Here is a 20,517-nt window from a genome sequence, read left to right as displayed (position 1 = left end):
TTGAGACCATTGAATAATTGATGTCCATGTGCACATGTGATAAAACCTCCTTTTGGTTCCCTTATTCAAAAGACTTTTTCTTAAGGGAAAGTGTACGACAAGACTGTATGTCTTTGGTACAAAAATGTAATAATCACCCAATTGTTGGATATAAAATCAGATAGCTGAGGGGGAGTGCCATTGGCCGCGCTTGTAAGTCTAAGAAAGTCCTGTTGTTGGATGTAAAATCAGACAGCTGAGGGGAGTCCCATTGACCGCCCTTGTAAGTCATCGAGTCATAACGCTTCTTGTTTTTCGTCATCCTGTAGCCAGTGGCTGGCAACGAGCAAAGCCCCAACGAGTTTTGTCGTTAGTTAAGTCTTGTCAAAACCCAAGTTGATGAAGCGTGCAATGCGAGAAAATCTTTCTCAGATTTTGCCAGGAGAAATGAGATGCCCCAGCTGCCTGATAAAGCTCTTGAGACAACCATGCTCTACATATCATTTCGAAAGTCAATAAGGATTTCATACAAATCACCCAACTATATCCTACCTATTGTTCTTTTTCGAAATGCCTTAAGTGTCCAATTTTCAAACCAACCCTACAAAAGATAATATTCCAAGTTCCATAACCTAGTTTGAGGACAACTATATTAACATGTGGATTAGGACAATACTAGCTTCTCAACTGTGTCCAATTTTGATCAAGAGAGCCACTCACCGTTTGATCTTAGATTCGATTATTTTTAGTTTTTTTTTTATACAAATTATATGAATATGAAATTTGGTACGTGCCATCTTCTCATTGGGGCGTACCTATAAAAAATATTAAAAATAATTTTTTCCATAAAATATAATGACCAAAATACCTTTTGAAACTTTCAGGGGTATTTTGGTCATTATATTTTATCGAAAATAATGTTTTTATATTTTTCACTAGTACGAGTTTAATAGAGGAATGGGTGTCCAAAATTTGGTGTCAAAATAGTTTCTAGAAAAAAAAAAAAAAAAAAAATAGCGTAGAGACGTGACATTGTGATTGGGGCAATCTTAGCCCTCCATTCAGAATAGACGGTTGGAAAAGGGGGAGGATAGAACTTCTATGCTGTAGGGAAAGCATAAAAAGCTTGCCCTAGTAACAATGGATGGTTGGATAGTGCAATTCATTTTGTTTAAAAATACATCGAATTTGACTGGAGGATCGATGTTGATCGATCATCTATTGTTGATATCGGACTGTTGAGGACCTGCCACCATACTCAATTAAACAAAAGTGCTAGCTCAATGTGGAAATTTCTTACCTAAAATGCCACAATTTACCCCCATTATTTAAAGGCAGTACTCCTCGGTGTAATCTCCACTATTATTCTCAATTATTGATGGTGGATGAAGTGTTGCTCCTCTGGCCCCTCATTTGAATGCCTGTATTCACATCAGTCCTCAAAAAAAACAAAAAAAGCCCCCCATCTTTAAGTACTCTAAATCCCAATCTTCCCAAAAGGAAAGTATAATGGGTGCATAGTTTTATTTTGTTTTTTGCTTTTTAGTGTACAGCTCTCTTGTTGTAGATGTTTCATAATGAGATGAAATTTTAGTTAAACAGTTCATAAAGAAAGGGAAATTTGTCAAAGTACATATGAAATATTAACTGTTTAACATTTTACTTGCATGTTTTGATTTAATTTTAAAATATCTATAATTACACATGATGAATTGGAATAGTAGAAAAAAAGGTAAAAAGGTGAGATCTAAAGTGGTTAAAATATAAACTGTACCTTCATAAAATCTTCCCCCCAAAAAAGTGATGTATGCGACATGGTAAGCTACAATGCCGAGGTTATACAATTGCAATGTTGACAAACTAGGTCATTAAACTATTTCCGATTGACAAAAATATTTATTCTGTGCGCTCAAAAAGACAAATATTTATAATAGTAGTATAATTTGATTTTATATGCTATAAGACTCCTCCACCTCTAAACAAGGAGGTCAGAAGAGCCAGTCAGATCATGACCTAGGTCAGGCCTAGACCCTTATGGAGTTGACCTCGACCGGGACCTAACTCACTTGCAACCCTTTTTAACTTGATGTTTAGCCCATTTGCATCCTTATTAGCATCATCATTCTCGTCATTATCATCTGAGTTTTATCTCAATTATTTGACGTTGTTTTCCTTTTTGCTCTATCAAGAGATATTAAGGCACATGTGAAGCTAAAATTGGCCTGAACTGGGAATGGCAACAGGTCGGGTTGGGTCTAGGTTTGGCCCAGATTTAGACCCGACTGGTCTTGAAGTTATCGAACTTGGATCTGGACTTGATTGGACCCGATGCAAAAATAAATAAAAAATATATTTAAATATTATGTTAAATATATACACATTATTTAAATATTATAACTAAAAATATATAATTATATTTATTTAAATATTATATATTAAATAAGTATTTAAATACTAATGCTCTTTGGGTTGGGTCTTTGTCGGGTCCATATGGATTGGACCTGAATAATGTTCATGTCCATTATTTGGACCGGGGTCATATTGGGTCCAATTTTTCGAAGCATACCTGGGCTTAGGTCTGGTCCGAACATCTGATCTAGGTCCATTGCCACCCCTAGCTTGGATTGGTCTCGAGGGTTTCATAGCCCTGGCCACATGCTGGTTTGGACCGCTTGACTGGGTGCCATTTGCTTGGGCCAGAGGAGTTATGGGCTGGCGTAGGATTCAAGCCACGACATCAATGGGGCCTTCAATATGAGCGAATGGGCCCGATGGGATGACCCGGCCCGCTCCACAATCGATTGAGGCATAAATTCACGTCGTTAACTGCCTGCCACACGATAGTCAGACGTGTGAACAAGGGCTTTCTGGACTTGTACACGTGCGGTGTTTATGCTTGGCCACAAATCAAAGTTAACAAAGTATCGCAAATAAAAAATTGTGGGGCCTCTTTATTGGGTGAGAACTGAACCCAAAACCAAAAATTCCGTGCAAATGGATCTTGGATTTTACCCGAAATTTCATCCACGTGCAATCAAATACAAAAACAAAAAAAAAAGGTACCCCACGTGGGACCCTACCTCAAAACTCTCTCTCTCTTTCTCTCTCTTCATGAAATAGTTGTTTCTCTCACCTAGGAAAAACCAAGCACAAAAAAGAATCAAAATTTCAAATCGGTTGACTCCCCACATGCACACTACCTTGAGGAAAAAGTTTATATAAGTTTGAGGCCCCATATTATCAAATTAAGGGGCACCTCAAAGAAATATATTTATAAAAAAAAAGGGGTACCTCAAAAAAAATATTTCTATATATAAAAAAAGGGAAAACATATTTCTCTATATAAAAAAAGGGGACGCCGCAAAAAATCAATAGAAAAAGTTGTTTTTGATATTGAAAAGCCCTCAAATTCAATCATCTTGACCTTGAGATATTTGGATGTAGAAAAAATAGACCTCAAGCTTTGAAACTAGTGCATCGAGTAATGCATTACTATCTAAACTGTATATTTCAAGATTTTTCAATTGTTCATAGATCTGTTTGAGGTACATTATTTTTTAAGCTAAAAATTTCATTATAAGAAATGAAAATAAATTTTCGATCCAATATAAAGATTTCGATGTGGAAACGACGTATTTCGATACTATTTGAAAGTGCTTCGTACTTCGATTATTTAGGGCCTCAGTCATGAGATAGGGAAAAACCAATCATAGAAGAATCGAAATTTCAAATCATTGTGACTCCCCACATGCATATTGGCTTAATCATACTCCACCGCCCCCCCCCCCCATCCCTCTCTCATAAGTGTGCTTTTTCCATGAAAAGTTGCTTCTCTCAACTAGGAAAAACCTACCAAACTAAAGGATCAAAACTTCAAATCAGCTGTGATTTGTGACTCTCATCCCTCAAAGAAAATCCTATGCTTTGACTTTCAAGTTGCCTCCATCCTCTCTCTCTCTCTCGCTCTCTCAATTCACCCTTCAAATGCCAAAAAAGTCTCTCTCTTTCTCTCTCTCTCTCTCTTTCTCTCTCTCTCTCTCAATTCACCTCTTAAATGCCAAAAAAGAAATCACTTACTCCAGTAGTTTTCTATGTTGACAAGGCATATCCCAAGACTCTCTCTCTCTCTATACATCTTATTATCTACTGAAATCATGAAACTTGCTTTCAAAATTCTAGGGAGATTTGGACTAAACATGAACAGATAGTGAGACCCACTTGAGGATAAGGCACAGAGACCTCCAAATCGAGGGCATGGCATCCAAAAGAGACTGTAAATTTCACTGTGCTAAAGTTAATGGCTCTAATGACAAAAAAAAAAAGGTCTCTTTCTACCCTCAAAAGGGCAAAAATATAACATGGGTTCCTTTTGTTGTCTCTCTCTCTCTCTCAAGGGGAAAAATACAACATGGGTTCCTTTTGTTCTCTCTCTCTAGGGTTTTTCTATTAAAAAAAGTTTTGCTATATTTGACCTAACGGGTTTTTTAAAAGCAAGAGCCATGGTGATGGCATGCCTTGATTCACGAGTCCCCCTCTGCCCCAGGATAACCAACCTTTTTTTTCTCCTCATGAGATCGCTTTCTTTCACCTGCAAGTGCATTTGAAAAACAACTTTTTATGATTATCTCTCAGGGAATAAATAGAACCTTTTCCTTATTTGCTTTCTTCTAAATCTTGGGGTTAAAAAAATAAATAAAAATAAAACAAGATTCACACACATTTCTAGTAAAAAAACATGGGGGATAAATTAGGTAAAGGGTGACGTTTGTATAAAGTTGCCTCTTTATACTATAGATATAAGGCGCACCGATAAATTTTACTTAGAGATGTCGTTTCAATATCCAAAACTTATGATGGCTTGAAAATAACTTTTCACCCCCAGTTATTAAATTTAACATTTAAAAAATCGTAAAGATTGAGATAATTAAAAAGCACTTGAAAATAAATGGTCCACATAACTTGTTACAAAGTGCACTATTTTTTGGATTTGGAATTCTTATTTTTTTTCTTTGCGTCCATTTATCTCGATGTCAAGATGATTACTTGGAAGGTTCTCCAATGCCTGAATACTCTCCTCTAGGATTTTTGAGGTATACCTTACTTCAACAATATAAGGTTGCAACCTCATATAAATATAAGGTTCCAACCTCATATAAACTTTGTCCTTATGCAGATATTCTACACCCCTTTAAGGCCAATATTCTACAAACTGTGGCCTTTGGTGATATTGTATGGATGCCCTTACTGCAAAATTTTATCTATCCCTGCAACAGCCACTTGTTCCCTAGTCCCCACTGTATCACCCTAGATTTTATCACCTCCCTCCCTCCCTCCCTCCCTCCCTTTCTCTCTCTCTCTCTCTCTCTCTCTCCTCTAGAATAGAGACCAAGTCCATTGAAACTCTTCCACTCTCTCACTTTTTATCCTCCATTTCATTTCTCCCATATTTTGAGGTTTTGTGCTTGCAGTTATTCACCAAAAGAGGAAGAAGGGTCTTTATCTTTTAGTCTTCTTTTTGAAAAGAAAAGCATAATGCTTAGAATTCAAGCCTTCATGAAGTACCCCATCCAAGCAGAAAAAAGAAAACTATTATGGAAAGATCCCTTTCCTAACTTTTTGTTTTGTTTTTTCCCCCCCTTCAAACTAAATACACTTAAATGGGTGGGTGATAGTCTCTTCATAGCTTCCATCTTTCCCATCAAATGTCACAATTGGACTCTTAGAACAAGTACAAGCTCATGAGATGCTTCATCATTTCAGCTGTGATTTCCATTCTAAGTGTTGAATGAGCAATGCCAGTCTAGTAGTTGCCTAAAATACACTGTGACTTCAGAAGTGATGCATTTTGATTAAATACTATGACTCAATAAGCTTGTGTTTCTTATATGTTTTGGAGAGAGAGAGACCTTATCACTTCCTCTTTATTCTATTGGGCCAAACATTAGATACTTCTAGGACCTGTCCTCATCTCCTCGACTGAAGATAATGCATAATGCAATTTCTGCCATACCATCTTAACACCCCACTATTTTCAGCCTCTCACTATCAGAACTCTATATAAACACCCCAAATATCTCTCTCCCCTTCAATGCTCTCCTCTCAGTCTCTTCCCCCCAACTCACACATCTCTCTCTCTCTCTCTCTCTCTATGGCAAAACTACTCTCTCTCATCTATGGCTCTGGCATGCAGGTTCAGAAGGCATAATGCAGCCAAGGATGACTTGCCGACTAAACTCCCAGTTTTGCTGCTTATCTCAAAGCAAAGGAAAGGTTTGGAACGAAGTTGGCAAGTTGTCTTTGGCTACATAATTACATTCTGATTTCTCATGCCAGGTCCATGATGAAAACAATGCACACACACCCCATCATGTAGCACCTCAAGGAAGAAAATCAGCTTCTCTTCTTCATTAAACATGGTAATCTTCTCCCTCTATTTCCTATCCACTCATATAATAACTTCCACCAAATGCATTATCGTAATAGTTAAATCTTGATATCAAATCTTAATATTTTTTTTTTTTTTTTTTTTCTTTCTTTCAAATGATGGGTTGTTATGATGGGTTTCTAATTGTTCATATCATGTGTTTTTATGAGCTAATTCTAGAGCTAGTACTGCTTCTATAGATATAATCTTTGTTGGTCATAGAGGTATGCATTATTTATCTTAGACATTTTAAAAATTGGGATTTGGGGCTGATTTCTTTCATCTAAAAATGAATCTGATGGGTTTGATGCTGGTTTTCACCAATTTTCTAAGAAATGACTCTAATTTGAAATAGGATTCTCTGATCGGTATGGTCGAGAATGATTGGTATCGTGATATTTTCCGGCAAGTTGATGTTATGGGATATCATGGGTGACTTTTTTTTATCTTAAAATTTGAGTTACTTTATCATATACATGTAAAGGAAGAAATATTTTGGGAGTCACTTAAGTTTTATGATAAGCAAGAATATGGAGAAAACTTATAAGATACAATCAGATGTTAATATAAATAAAAATATGGAGAAAAAATTATGAGATACTATCAGATGTTACTACAAATAAACATTTTTTTTTGTCATGATTTTATATGAGTAAAAAAGTATTAGACAGATATCCCATTAAGCTAAGCTTTCTTAAGATCTTTTAGTGAGATTTTATGTGGTTTCTTGGTTTATATATTTCTTCTATTCTTCATTAATGAAACACTCATTTATTTATCAGCCATTTTTTTAATGGAGAGGGGGACAGGGTATGTATTTTATCTCAATAATGAGTGGTCTCTTTATCATTTAACCACAATTAGTGCAGCAAGCAATATAAACTAAACATGCAACCATTCCAATGTAATATGTACGTTACTATAGGTTTTTGTGCACTAATGAAACGCTACAATTATTTAAATACAATGCCTTTGAGTTGTTAAACTAATTTTAATCTATAATTTATCAGAGCAACAATCCCAAAAAACTAGACCTATTATTATTATTATTGTTATAAAAAAATTAGTTTTTTTTTTTTTTATCTCATTTTTCTACTCATTTAACGCTCGTCTTTCAGGCTGCATTTGTGACATGGGCATCTCTTAAAGGTTTATACACGACTTTCAATCCCCAATTTCATTTTCCAATATTGTGTGTGATCTATTCTATATTGGTTTCTTTAAATGTAGACTGTACCACTTTAGGAAAATGATGCATTTTGGGTGCATATTTTATTTTGGATCATTGCCTTAATTTAATGCATCCCCCATTACAATTTTGGTGCAAAGATAATGATGTTGTTTTGTATATGTCATTTGGGTTCAAATTCTAAGAATCCATGGATATGTTATCATACCAAACGCATGAGCAATTTGTAATTTTGTGAGAGTTTTGAAACCCTAAGTTGCTATTATGGCATGCAAACATGTGAATATTCAAGCATGTATGTATACATGCTCGTATTCATTCCTGGAAAATTCATATTCATTAAGAGATATTATGGCTTCATCTCTTGGATTTATCAATATATAATATGAGTTCCAAATGGTTCAATACATACCCTCTCCATACACATACATACTTTCTTTCCAAACTGAAAAGGAGATGAGTCTCTCTCTCTGTCTCATTCCCCCTCTATGAGAGAGAGAGAGAGCCATGTGGCTAACAGTAGCATTCTCCAAAGTGCTGTTTTTGAGGTTAAATGGTTGTTAAAGCCTAAAAAATGCAAGAAAATAAAAACTCATCAAAGTAAGTTTATTTAGTACATATGTAACTGGTAATATGATTCAAGTTTCACATTTCCCTTAATTGTAAAGCTTTAGAAAAGAAGAGAGTGAAAAAAGATTTATCACTGCTCTAGCCATCACTCTTCAATCTTAACTGCATGAATTGAAACTCTCATTATAAATAAAAGAGAAGACCTATTATTGCTATTTTTGTTTTCTTACTTTAATTGTGTCAATTTCCCATGAGTTTCCCCTATGTTATGGACCCTAGCCTACTTTTGAACATGAAATAATGGATATGATATAATAGTTTTAGCTCGTCAACTCTAGTTGGTACCTTGAAGTGGGTGAATATCCTATAATGAAAAAAATGACTTGGTTTTCTTCACTTAACTGTTTAAACATATTTGGGAACTATACCATTCTATGAAAGTGGAAGCTGACTCACAAATTCTTCCTCTCTTAGTTTCATAAAAGTGGAATATGTACTTTTACCTATCTTTAGTGACGATTGTCTTTGAGAGTTGCACCCAAAATAATTATAGAAAGAAACTTGGGGAATATTATAGCATGGAGTAAAGAAGAAGCCAATATGTCATGGAGGTTAACTTCAATTTTTCATGAGATTCGGGATATTCTACCTTCATTGAATGCGGAACTTCGCCACAATTATAAGGAGGCTAATATGGAAGCTGATGCTTTAGTCAAGGGAGGTGTTAACCATGCTTCGTTGGTGGTCACTTATTTCCAGTGATCTCTTTTGTTTCCTTTCATCCTTTGTAATTCTCTTTGATTAATGAAAATTTTGCGTTAATGTTAAAAAAAGAAAAGAAAAAAGAGTTGCACCCAAAGAGAGGTGTTAACCATGCTTCGTTGGTGGTCACGTATTTCTAGCGATCTCTTTTGTTTCCTTTCATCCTTTGTAATTCTCTTTGCTTAATGGAAATTTTGCGTTAATGTTAAAAAAGAAAAGAAAAAAGAGTTGCACCCAAAGTAAGGATCTCATTAATATATATATATATATATATATATAGAGGGAGAGAAAAAGAGAGAGAGCATTAGGAACCAGAATAAATATATATATATATATATATATATATATATATATATAAAAGGAGAGAGAAAGAGAGAGAACATTAGGAACCAGAATAATGAAAAGATGGTATCAATAAACGGGTGCTAAATTCTTAATAAGAATTTGTAATTGGATTAAATAAAGGAAATATGAAATTTTCTTTTTCCCTTAATAAACAGAATAGACTCAATCATTGGAGTCTAGCTGGGTGACTCAGTCTCGGGACCCATGGGAACTATTGTTCAACGAGACAATGAGAGATACCTATCTAACATGTCTTTTTCACCAATGTTTTTTTGCTCATTAACATTATTCTTTTATGGAAAAAGTTTACATAAGGACAAAGCCCTAAACAATCAACTTCAAGTACACCTCAAAAATTCACCATAAGAGGTTGTTTCGATGCTAAAAATCTTTGGATCGGTTATCTCGACCTCAATATGTATGGATATGTAAAAAATAGATTTCATGTCTTGAAAATAGTGCATCTTGTGAAGCATTTTTTGGACTGTCACTTTTCCAGACTATCAAGTGTTCATAAATCTGCTTTATCTGCAATATTTTTGAAGCTTTAAATTTTATAGTTAGGGATAAAAATAAATTTTTAGGCACACAAAGATTTACAATACTAAAATGACATCTTTTGACACTATTTCAAGGTGCGCATTACTTTGATTGATTAAGGCCACATCATTATACAACAAATCACACCCTTCTTGTTTAAACAAAATTGATTTACAAGTATGATTTTGCCCATGAATTTTACAACATTGAGTCCATATACAAAACTTTATAAGCAAGACAAAAATTGATACATACTAATCATTTCTCCTCTTCTTCCTTTTGCAAGTGGGTCTGCTACCATATCGAATACTTTAATAGAATGTCTAATAGTCTAGGGCATGTTTGATAACCGGAAATGAAGTTTTCTCATGCTTAATTGGGTATCTTAGAAATCCGAAAAGTGGTGGCAATGTTTGAAAACATAATGTTGGACATTTACCTTGTTTGATAACCTGTCTAGAGTTTTGGTACTTATAATCTCCCTCATTTTAAGAAAGCTAAACTACATGTTTTAATCGTACCATATGTAATTAAGCGACAAAGGTTGAAGTTTATATTCTTAATATAGGATTTTTGGTTCAACCCATCCATGGCATTTCTTCAAAGTGATCATTCATATCGGAACCCAATATCCCCCCAAACCATTTTTCTTGTGGAAATCACACTTTCAACTAAAATAACTATATTACATATTATTCTCCAATATTATTATCACAATGAAGAAGATTTATCAAAAAAAACACAAAAGTTTCAAATGACATGAGAGAGGGAGGGGACAGTGAGAGGAAGAGAGAAAAACAGAATGAGAGGATCCTTTTGTACATCACATACACACATATAAATTAATGAATGGACGACTCTAATAGTGGGGATGGGTCCCGTACCAGTAGTAGGAATGAAACTCAAGACATCATATTATGGCGACCCCCCGCCTTGACCATTGATATTTTTTTGGAACTAAATTGGTCCTAGCCGATTCTCGGCCCGGATCAACCATCCTGATCGAGGAATGGTGGGTTTTGAAATAGTAGTTAGTTCCTTGATATAGGGACTCATATGGATAAAGTCATATAGATATGAGAAGAATCCTTGGTAAAGGGCGATCATCCATCGCTAGGGATAGTCTACTTGTCCATAATCTCTATGTTATTCATGTATCTTACAAGCTCTCAAGAGCTGGCAATCTAATTCCTTTATATAACAAGTAAAAAAACAAGTGATGCCCTGAAGACAAAGAGGGGGCTAAAAAAACCTTGTAAAGATAGAAGACAAAGATAAGGCTTCTCAGAGTAAACATAATTTAAAGATAGAGCTTGTGAGTTACAAATGTACAAAATTCAAATCTAATCAAAAGCAAGAAATTCTCTCTCACAAACCCTCCTATACAATTATGAATCAACAAGAAGATTATTCAATTACAGACCAATAAACTGGAGCTATGTTTTGAGTTTGTGACTCCACATATAGCCTTGTGATTTGCAACAACGATTTACTCCACTTGATAAACTCAATGAAAGGAGTTTAGGCATTCAGCTGCTCAAAATATAATTAAAAGATGGGAATTTGATAAAAATACCCATGAGAGATGCATTATTTAGCATTTTACACTTTTAATACTATTCCAACTCATGACCATGAGTCTTTTTATGTGTATTATGAAATTAAATCAAACAATCTGTGTACATGTGAATATAAGACCTCCCAGTCTAGTGGAAGTCCCATATATCTAAGATCATACGTACAATTACAAGTCGAGAGAGGTGGGTCCCATCAAATTAAGATCTACAAAAAAATTAGCCATAAAAGACCGTATTCTTTACATATCTATGGCCGAGTCAGCTTAGATAGAGCAAAAATTCAAAATAAACACAAGAAATAAAGCACAACTAAGAGGAATATTTAGAAATACACTACTAGAGAAATAATTAATCGAAGGAAATGAAGATGAATAATAATGAAAATAAAGAGAAAAAAAGAAGAAAAATAAGACGAACATATTTACTAAAAAAAATAGAACAAAATACTAAACGAAAGCAGTAGAACAAATCAAATGATAAAATAAAATAAAAGAAATGTAAAGAAAGAAGCTGGAAGCCGGACGCTAGGCCTGGTGCTTGGTGTTGGGCCCAGATCAAATGGTGCAGATGAAGTCCCTACTCTTTGATCTTAAAGATTGAAGATCGTGATCGATTGATTGCACTCTAGGGAAGAGAGGGATGACTAGGGATTCTACAATTAGGGCCTTTGATTACTGAAATGAGTTATTTTTAATCTCTAGAAATGGCTGGAGCGGGCTCCTAAAACTAGGGTTTGAGTTGCCTAAAGGTAGGGTTTAGGGGCTGCATAGTTTCTATAACCGAAATTAGGGTTATGTTTGGGTCTAAATCAATTGAAAAGGCAGAAAATAACTTTATATCGACAACATACACCATAAAATATGAAGGCGGTGGTACAGACAAATACAGAGGTCCATATATCCCACACTACATTTCCCAGTGCAGGCCTTCAACCCTCTATGCCATATATCGTTGCATTGTGAGATCTCAGTTCGGAACCTTTATAGGATTGATTAGAATGTCGAACTAAATCCAATGGTTGTGATCTGACTCTAATCGAAATTGGACACTTCTAGCATATAGCTATGTGCAAATTCTCCCTTTTAGGTTATAGAAACTGCCTAATCTGAACATCTGATTTCCTTATTGGGAGATTTTGAACTATTGACCTGCCTATCTTTGAGTGTTGAGAATATTTAGCTTCTACAAATGAGGTATTTAGAATATAGGGTATTTTAGGGAATTTTTATGGAATATTTTGGTTTTTTAAATTTGGGATTTATGGGATTATTAAATTTTCTAAAATTGGATATTTAGGGAATATAGAATATCTAAGGGATATTCTCCCTAGACTATGGTTTGGGCATGACTGTGGTTTTAGTGTATCCTATGGTGTGCTAGGATAGTGTGCTCCAGGGTGTTAGAATTCAAAGATAAAATTCAATTCGGGATAATGGGTGTCTACAATATGGTACAATGTTAAATAGTTCATCTCATTTGATATTTTGATAATTTTTCCTTAAAAAATAGGAAAAAATTAAAAAATAAAAATCAAGAGTTTACTATAAAACACTATTTTATAAGAATAACCCCTAAACAAAGAAACTTCAAGTTAGAGTAGCTCCCTGTCCAAACAAACAAAAATTTGTTTGGTCCAAATCTGCAATCCAAATGGGACCTAAAAAATGTTAGATAAGGTTTAAAAAAAAGGGAAAAAAAAAACATAAAAGTGGGGTTTTAAGGGGAATTAGGCTAAGACTCATACAATCTTGGAACAGATTCAGTCCCAATCGATTCCAATCCAGCTTGAAATTCGCAGGGTTATTAAACACTCATCTTGCAATGTCAAAAAGGGACAATGACAACGTACTTGCTAACCAAGGAAGATAGAGAAATATGTAGCTATCAAACTACAAATCATGAGAGAGAGAGATCAAATCGTTCAAATCAATAGATTTTTCATTGAGAGGGAGAGGGAGAGGTTCAAATCAATGTTTTATTTGTGTGTGATCTCCTCCTTTTTAGCCTTTTGGAATTCCACAGGAAAAGTATCAAAAGATGAAAGAAGAAATGAGAGGAAACAGTCAACTAAAGAAAAAGGGTCATTGCCCAAGAGAATACATGACAAATGATTGGATAGAATGGACAAGAACCATATGGACCACAAAAGACAACCCTCTCACTTTTCGCCGCTCTATTTGTTGGATTTGGTGTTATCCAAAATCACCTACATTAAAAAATCCCATATTATGTAGCATTGAGATATTCTCATATTATGTGGGATTAAAATATGCCCATATTATGTGGGATTGAGACTGACATCGATAAGTTTCCTACAAGAAATATAAATAAAAAAAGATTAGGACTCTTAGATATATCTCTTGGTTTTTGAGATATATGTAGCATCTATAGGAAGTTTCCTATTTAGTATGTACTTCTAATCTTATATATATGGGATGAAAGTGTAGAAAATTTGTATATCCTATTTCAGTCACCATATGAGAATAGTGGTTTCCTCTAGAGAGAGAGGGGGCAAGGCCTCATGTGCATAAGATGTAAGGCTTCCTCTTATAGAGAAGAGAACTTATGTCACACCTAAAGATTTCTAATATTTTCGAGGTGCGACAGACTATTCTTATACTAAAAAAAATTCAAATTCCTATTAATATATCTTGTAACAAACAAATTTTTCTATTAATTAAAATTTGTACAAAGTTTGCTCACAACTGGTATTCACATGAAGCCTAGGTATACATCTGTTGATAGAACAAAAACATACAGTGGTGAAGTTAAACAAAAGTTACAAAGGAGAATTTAGTTATGACATGACTGTATCTTCTTCATAAGCTGGTTCTGATGTGCATTTAACTATGAGACTGCAATTATCCTGAAAAATATTTACCATAGTTTGGTGAGTTTGGCTACTCAGTAAGTGATCATCATGGTCCTAAAAATAATCATGGTTGGAAGATATAAATATTTTCTAAAGAATGTAGATTAAGAAAAAAACAACATGAGGAGGAACATTGCGAACAAAAACATTTATGAATAACAATTTCACTTTTCACAAATCCACAGTTAAACGTAATCCGAAGAAAATACATAGAAACATTTAACAGAGATGCATAATTCAAAGGATTTCACAAAATACCCTACTGGCATCCTAAGTGGGTGACCTATATACCCCATCAGCGTCCTGATGGGTCCAAACAACCCCTGCAGGCCCAAACGTACCTCACCGGCGTACCGGATGAGTCCAAATAGCCCCTACCGGATAGGTCTAAACAATCCCTGCGGGTCCAAACATACCTCACCGGCATCCCGGATGAGTCCAAATAGTCCCTACCGGCATAACCGGATAGGTCCTAACAATCCCTGTAGGTCCGATCAATCTCACCAACGTCCCGGATGAGTCCAAATAGTCCCTACCGGCGTAACCGAATAGTTCCTAACGATCCATGCAGGTCCACTTATACGCAAATTATCTCTAAAACTCTTTAAACATCAAAAAGCAACAATATCATATATGTGAAGTATCATTGAAAACATTAACATGAATTCACTTGAAGCAATTTAATAACAATCGCTTCTATTGAAATATCTCTAAGTAGCCATTTAAACATTTTATGCAATAGTTTATGAAAGGTAACAGTTCTGAAGAACATTCTTGAAATCTAACATGATAACAATATCGTATCAATAGACGAACTTTTACGAGAATCCAAAATTAAATACGAAATTATCACAATTTATGGAATTGTCAATTTGTAAACAATCATTTCATAGGCAATACTACAATCAAGTGCAAAAATATCAATTTTTCAAATAATGAGGCAGACATTTACATATGAATTTTACAATGTCTAAATATTAAAAAACAGTAGAGGGAATCTCATAATTTTACTAAAAGCGAAAATATCACATTTATTTCTAATAATTTACAGTATTTAAAAATTCTGAACAATAGGCAGACAAAATAAATTTATTTCTAAAAATTTACATCATTTAAAATTTTTAACAATAGATAAAATATCACAATTTTTACTAAAAAGATTATTCTTTGAGACAATGAGATCGCTTACTCGTAACTTTGCACCCAGAGTCGAAGTAACCATAGGACTCAAGAAATGGGGGGTGACAGAGAGGAGATAAAAGTAAAGGCCTCAATGTGCAAACATTGTGAATTAACCTAGATGATAGAGAAGCAGCCATTCCTCGACCATTGACATTAAGCGCTATGAATTAGTAAAAGAAAACTTACAAAAAGCCTGGCTAAAAGGGACTGAGAGAGAGACAAAGAGAGTGTTGTTGTTCATAAGGCCTATAGCTTACCTATGGCTTAAAAAGAGAAAACGCAACTCAAGGTATGAGAGAGAGAGAAGTTTCAAATAATAAAAAAAAGAAACACTTGCAAGGTGTTTGAAAATGAGATGAGAGGGATATAAAGCTGCCAAGTTAAAAGCAAAGTAGTTAAGAAGTGAAGTTCAAGATGGTGGACGTAAGGTCCACCTAAATAAAGCTGAACCCTCAAGTGTTTTAACATGATGTAAGTGGGCTGCCACGTAAGGTGGAGATGCTACCCACCTTTACACAAAAATTCTTACAAAAAGCTAGTGGACCAATGGTCCATATTAACAAAATGGTCAGGCACAATCAAAATATGAGCTGCTTTTTGAAAGAGAGTAAGAGTACCTTGGATCACAGATTTTGAGGCCTGAGAATCTTGTTGAGTAATTGCAAATACTCTCCCCTTCGTCTAAGGTTTCTGGGCTGCCTCTTCAGGCCTCGAATGTTGCTGCATTTTCAAGGCAGGACAATCTTTGATCTTGTGCCCCAACTTCCCACATTGGAAACAAGCTCTGATTTCCCAATAACAAGGTTTCATCCCATGTCTCTTCCCACATTTTTTACAAGACTCTAGTGGGCTTTGAAATGGCGTCGGCCTCGGCCTTTTGTTCGCTCCTTCAGAGTGTTGTCAATTAGGTGGTGTGGGCCTATACTGATTTCTCTGGCTATTCCTCTTTGGGTAATCTTCGCAGTCTTTTTCAACAATTTGGGCTCTGTCCACTATTTTGGCATAAGACCTTAGTTTTAAGACTGATATTCTGCTTCTGATGGCTAGTCTGAGGCCCCTTTCAAATTTTTTTTACTTTTCTTACTTCGTTGCTAACCATATGTAGAGCGAACCTGACCAATTCAGTATATTTGGCCTCGTACTGTGCTACTGTCTTGCTTCATTGAATTAATTCCAGAAATTCCATTTCTTTTTGGTCTCGAATAAAATATGAGAAGTAATTTTCATTAAATGTCTCTAGAAATACCTCCCAAGTCAAAGGTTTATTTTTTTGGACCAATACTCCTTTTGCCATTCGCCACCAATGTTGTGCTTCACCTTCTAACATAAAAATTACCAAGGCCACCTTCTTATCATCAAGATATTCCATTACCTCGAATATTTTCTCTAATTGCATAATCTATCCATTGGCTTCAAGTGGGTTTACAACACCCTTAAAAGAAGGTGGATTCATTTTCTTAAATTTTTCGATATTAAACCCACCATTTCCCGTAGCTGACTGCTTGGGTGGATTGTTGTTCTCCATCTGATGTTGCATTAGGGCAACCACATTTTCCAAGGCTTTATGATTTCCTTCCATATAAGCTTCAGCCATTCTGGATCTTGATCTTGTACCGGTCTGTACATACAATAAATATGACTTAAAGTACATTCTTTTCAAATTTCCTAGGAATCTTAAACCTATTGCTCTGATACCATAATTGTAACACCCCAAGATTTCTAATATTCCCGAGGTGCGACAGACTATTCTTATACTAAAAAAAAATTCAAATTCCTATTAATACATCTTGTAACAAAACAAATTTTTCTATTAATTAAAATTTGTACAAAGTTTGCTCACAACTGATATTCACATGAAGTCTAGGTATACATCTGTTAATAGAAAAAAACTTACAGTGGTGAAGTTAAACAAAAGTTACAAAGGAGAAATTAGTTATGACATGACTATATCTTCTTTACAAGCTGGTCCTGATGTGCATTTAACAATTTCACTTTTCACAAATCCACAGTTAAACGTAATCCCAATGAAGAAAATACATATAAACATTTAACAGAGATGCATAATTCAAAGGATTTAACAAAATACCCTACTGGCGTCCCAAGTGGGTCACCTATATACCCCATCAGCGTCCTTATGGGTCCAAACAACCCCTGCAGGCCCAAACGTACCTCACCGGCGTACCGGATGAGTCCAAATAGCCCCTACCGGATAGGTCTAAACAATCCATGCAGGTCCAAACATACCTCACCGGCATCCCGGATGAGTCCAAATAGTGCCTACCGGCGTAACCGGATAGGTCCTAACAATCCCTGCAGGTCCAATCATATCTTACCAACGTCCCGGATGAGTCCAAATAGTCCCTACCAGCGTAATCGAATAGGTCCTAACGATCCATGCAGGTCCACTTATACTCAAATTATCTCTGAAACTCTTTAAACATAAAAAAGCAACAATATCATATATGAGAAGTATCATTGAAAACATTAACATGAATTCACTTGAAGCAATTTAATAACAATCGCTTCTATTGAAATATCTCTAAGTAGCCATTTAAACATTTTATGCAATAATTTATGAAAGGTAACAGTTCTGAAGAACATTCTTGAAATCTAACATGATAACAATCTAGTATCAATAGACGAACTTTTATGAGAATCCAAAATTAAATACGGAATTATCACAATTTATGGAATTGCCAATTTGTAAACAATCATTTCATAGGCAATACTACAATCAAGTGTATAAATATCAATTTTTCAAATAATGAGGCAGACATTTACATATGAATTTTACAATGTCTAAATATTAAAAAACAGTAGAAGGAAATCTCATAATTTTACTAAAAGGGGAAATATCACATTTATTTCTAATAATTTACACTATTTAAAATTCTGAACAATAGGCAAAAAAAATAAATTTATTTCTAAAAATTTACATCATTTAAAATTTTTAACAATAGATAAAATATCACAATTTTTACTGAAAAGATTATTCTTTGAGACAATGAGATCGCTTACTCGTAACTTTGCACCCAGAGTCGAAGTAACCAGAGGACTCAAGAAATGGGGCGTGACAGAGAGGAGATAAAAGTAAAGGCCTCAATGTGCAAACATTGTGAATTAACCTAGATGATAGAGAAGCAGCCATTCCTCGACCATTGACATTAAGCGATATGAATTAGTAAAAAAAAACTTACAAAAAGCCTGGCTAAAAGGGACTGAGAGAGAAACAAAGAGAGTGTTGTTGTTCATAAGGCCTATAGCTTACCTATGGCTTAAAAAGAGAAAACGCAACTCAAGGTATGAGAGAGAGAGAAGTTTCAAATAATAAAAAAAAGAAACACTTGCAAGGTGTTTGAAAACCGAGATGAGAGGGATATAAAGCTGTCACGTTAAAAGCAAAGTAGGTAAGATATAAAGTTCAAGATGGTGGACGTAAGGTCCACCTAAATAAAGTTGAACCCTCAAGTGTTTTAACATGATGTAAGTGGGCTGCCACGTAAGGTGGAGATGCCACCCACCTTTACACAAAAATTCTTACAAAAAGTTGGTGGACCAAGGGTTCATACTAACAAAATGGTCATTGCTAAAATAGTATAAGTGAAAATAATGGTCCCTATAATGCATAATGAACTATCGTTCTGAATATTTATTTATTGCAAGTATTTTATTTTATTTTATTTGTTTATTTTGTGTTTATTTTCTATCAACACTATTAATATTATGTTTTAATTCTACAAAATTTAGGTCGTCATAGCTTTTTATGGAGAGAAACATTGATAGTGCCTTTTTTAGACTCCCGAAGATTGATTTCTTGTAGAGAAGCCATTCCTGTAGAGATTTTGGGTTGTTTTCCCTTTTAATTAGAGAGAAAGTCAGTTTCTCATTGCTCTCGCATCTTTATCTGGTGTTGTCGGCGATGATTGCTAGAAGTATTGAGAAGGAAGGGAGAGTGATTTAAAAGGGTTTGCTTGACTGTTCTTTTGTCGAGGTTTGTTCCAAAATCTTTGATGTAACTTTTATTGGTATAGTGGATTTCAGTTTGCCATGCCTGTCGATATAGCCCTTCTAAGGTTAACCATGTAAATCTTTGTGTTTTTGTGGTATATGTTTCATGCTTTATTTTTCATACTTTATTTACCAAAAATGAACCCATCGGGTTTAAAGCTTCTGTGCTAGTGTTTTAAAAATCGGCGAGTCAAATCGGACTCGCCCGGTTCGACTCGGGAACCGGAACAGCCCTTGCCGATTCCGATACAAAACCGAGAACCGCCCGATTCTAGATTTTAATGGCCATTCTTTCATTGATTAGTCTACTCTTTATAATAGTCCATGTATAATTATATATTTTATCTATGATAATTTTATGATTTTTCTTTTATGTGATGCAAATTTAATGGTTAACATAAGTTTATACAGGGAAAGAGCATCTCAATATTCACAAATTGATGAAAAAAATGAAAGTTAATAATGTAGTACCTTCATTTTTTATTGGATTCCTAAAAAACAATATTTATAATGAATTTTAATAATTTTTTCTGATTTTTTTGAAACTTTAATCCGACCGATTCAGCCGATTCCCGATCTGAATCGCCGATTCGTCGATCCGGATTGGTTTTTGAGATTCCCGATCCCGGTCACCGATCTGCTTTTTAAACCATTGTTCTGCGCACAACACTATTGAAAGTGGAGTATATTCCCTTAAACCTATTCAACACTCCATGAATCATACTCACTTTTGTGATTACCGAGGTTGCCCCTCGGGTTGACAGGTAGACCTATTCTCTCAACATAATATTAGGTCAAGTCAGATTGAATTGTCTATTTTCTAGACTGTTAGAAGTAGGAGCCTTTTTATTACGTAATTCAGTCTTATGGTTATCATAACAACATCAGGTTATCATTGTCCCATAAATGGGTTTGATGGTGATGGAAGGGGTGAGTCCCACTCATAAGCCAATTGAACAACCCAACTCTTCAACCATTACCATCATCATCATCATCATCGGGATTCATAAAATAGATGTATGACAAAAGTTTTATGCTGATTGCCAACCTAATACAACCCTGCTCTTTT

General features: G+C 34.9%; 2 long non-coding RNA genes across 2 annotated transcripts; one reads left to right on the top strand and one right to left on the bottom strand.

Moving 5' to 3' along the window:
* Positions 1-61: 61 nt before the first annotated feature.
* Positions 62-1,420, bottom strand: LOC148783465 (uncharacterized). The gene is made up of 2 exons (XR_016053066.1): positions 1,280-1,420; positions 62-472 (listed from the first exon to the last, which is right to left on the bottom strand). It is a non-coding gene; the product is annotated as an uncharacterized LOC148783465 (long non-coding RNA).
* Positions 1,421-6,022: 4,602 nt separating this feature from the next.
* Positions 6,023-8,183, top strand: LOC148783464 (uncharacterized). Its single transcript, XR_016052929.1, has 2 exons — positions 6,023-6,395; positions 7,522-8,183. It is a non-coding gene; the product is annotated as an uncharacterized LOC148783464 (long non-coding RNA).
* Positions 8,184-20,517: the final 12,334 nt, after the last annotated feature.

This window comes from Amborella trichopoda, chromosome 1 (genome assembly GCF_054954075.1).
Source record: "Amborella trichopoda isolate Santa Cruz 75 chromosome 1, AtrichopodaSantaCruz75HAP2 v2.0, whole genome shotgun sequence".
NCBI lineage: Eukaryota > Viridiplantae > Streptophyta > Magnoliopsida > Amborellales > Amborellaceae > Amborella > Amborella trichopoda.
Note: the sequence above shows the minus strand (reverse complement) of the source record. Positions and strands in the feature narration are given on the sequence as shown.